The sequence below is a fragment of the Chiloscyllium plagiosum genome, unplaced genomic scaffold (assembly GCF_004010195.1).
Source record: "Chiloscyllium plagiosum isolate BGI_BamShark_2017 unplaced genomic scaffold, ASM401019v2 scaf_11201, whole genome shotgun sequence".
In the NCBI taxonomy this organism is placed as follows: domain Eukaryota; kingdom Metazoa; phylum Chordata; class Chondrichthyes; order Orectolobiformes; family Hemiscylliidae; genus Chiloscyllium; species Chiloscyllium plagiosum.
The window spans coordinates 29,806-31,755 of NW_025213261.1; the positions used below are offsets into that span (position 1 = coordinate 29,806).

At 49.8% G+C, this 1,950-nt stretch overlaps 1 long non-coding RNA gene across 1 annotated transcript in view; it reads left to right on the forward strand.

The window, feature by feature from the left end:
• LOC122547586 overlaps positions 1–1,813 on the forward strand; it is an 11,142-nt gene extending 9,329 nt beyond the window's left edge. Inside the window, exon 3 of the long non-coding RNA XR_006311035.1 lies at positions 1,741–1,813. This is a non-coding gene — a long non-coding RNA (uncharacterized LOC122547586). The remainder of the gene's footprint in view (positions 1–1,740) is intronic.
• The last annotated feature ends 137 nt before the right edge of the window (positions 1,814–1,950 follow it).

Consider the following 1,950-nt stretch of genomic DNA (forward strand, 5'->3'; position numbering starts at 1 on the left):
GTGTGCGTGTGTGCGTGTGTGTGTGTGTGTGTGTGTGTGTATGTGTGTGTGTGTATGTGTGTGTGTGTGTATGTGTGTGTGTATGTGAGTGTGTGTGTGTGTATGTGTGTGTGTGTGTGTGTGTGAGTGTGTGTGTGTGTGTGTGTGTGTGAGTGTGTGTGTGTATGTGTGTGCGTGTGCGTGTGTGTGTGTGTGTGCGTATGTGTGTGTATGTGTGTGCGTGTGCGCGTGTGCGTGTGTGTGTGCACGCGCGCTCGCTCAGGGAGGTTTTGTCCAGAGACATTTTAACCATCACCAGTTGTCAGCTCAGCATAGTAACAGCCATTCGATTGGTTCCTGGGCAGGCAACCTTGTTTGTAGACAATACACACAAACATCCAGGCTGTGGAGAGAAATATCCAACTGTTTCTCTCCCTTCTTTAGAAAAGTGAAAGAAGATCTCTAATCACTCGGTACTCTCCCTCGCCTGCCTTCTGTAAGCTGTGGGTTTGGTGTTTAACAGAAAAGGGGGAGAGGACACCCCTTCAGGGACACTGAAAAGGCACATCCTCACCCTGATGAAGAGCGTTTCTTTGAATCAGACATGCAGAACCGTGTACCTTCGGTCAGAGCATCAGGAAGGAACTAAAAAGACCCAAAAGGCTGGTGCCACAACTGTGCTCCAGTCTCAGTCACTTCCCATGGCCTTGCCTCTTTGTGTATGTGTTTGGAGGGGTGTGGGGACTTTAACAAGGGTTCTGGATCAGAGCGGTGCTGGAAGGGCAGAGCAGGTCAGGCAGCATCCGAGGAGCAGGGAAATCGACGTTTCGGGCAAAAGCTCTTCATCAGGTGCTCTTCCAGCTCCACTAATCCAGAATCTGGTTCCCAGCATCTGCAGTCATTGTTTTTACCTCGTTGATTTTAACAAGGGGCCCACTTAAATCATACAAAGGTTCATTTGCAACTTAAAATCAGAAACACAGCAACTTTGTTGTCTGTCTGAAATCTCCCTCCCACGATGGGAGAAGTGGTAGTCTAGCAGTATTATCCCTGAACTGTTAGTCCAGAGACCACGGTCATGTTCTGGGCACTCGGGTTCTGACTGTACCATGGCAGCTGGTGGCATCTGAATTCAATGTGATTGTTATAAAAACCCCTCTGGTTCTCTAATGTCCTTTAGGGGAAGGAGCCTGGGGTTATTACATGTGACTCCAGGCCCACAGCGATGTGGTTGACTCTTAACAAAGACGGATGCCAAGCCAGTGACACCACCTTCCTGTGTATGAATGAAAGCCAATGGCCAGTCAAGTCACTCAGTTCAAAGGGCAATTAGTGACGGGCATCAAACACTGCAGGAAAGGACCACTTGGCAGCACCTCGATCACTTCCTTCCAATCTGCTCCTCCGCATCTTCCTCACCAGTTGGCTTTTGGGGAGTTGACTGAGCAATTTGAGTGATCACACACACACACACACACTCTCTCGTGCGGTCCCCTCTGTAACATCCACGCTCTCTAGCACTGCACCCTCCCTCAACCCGTACTACTGCCCTCCCCTTTCCTACCATCGTTAAACATCTTACAATCACCCAGCCATGGTCTCAGTTATAGCCACAGCCTCACATTTCCACTTGGCTGTTTGAATCTGCAATTCAGCAGCCATCTTTACCGCCCTCCTCACTTTCTCACACGTGCACAGTCAGCTCACTTTAAACTTCCTGTTTCCTGACTGGCTCTGAAACTGCTCTCCTTGTGCTGCCAGGCCATGCCCATATTCCTCTGTGATATCACCACCTGATTCTCACCTTCCTCCACTCACGAGGATCCACATCCCAACCAGATTCAGATACAGTCCATCCATCCTGGACAGAGCTGGGCCTAATGTCTCATCTGTACTGTCTGCTTGATCCTTCTACTTTCTGCACGCACATGGGTGTGTGTGTGTGTGTGGGTGTGGGTGTGTGTGTGTGGG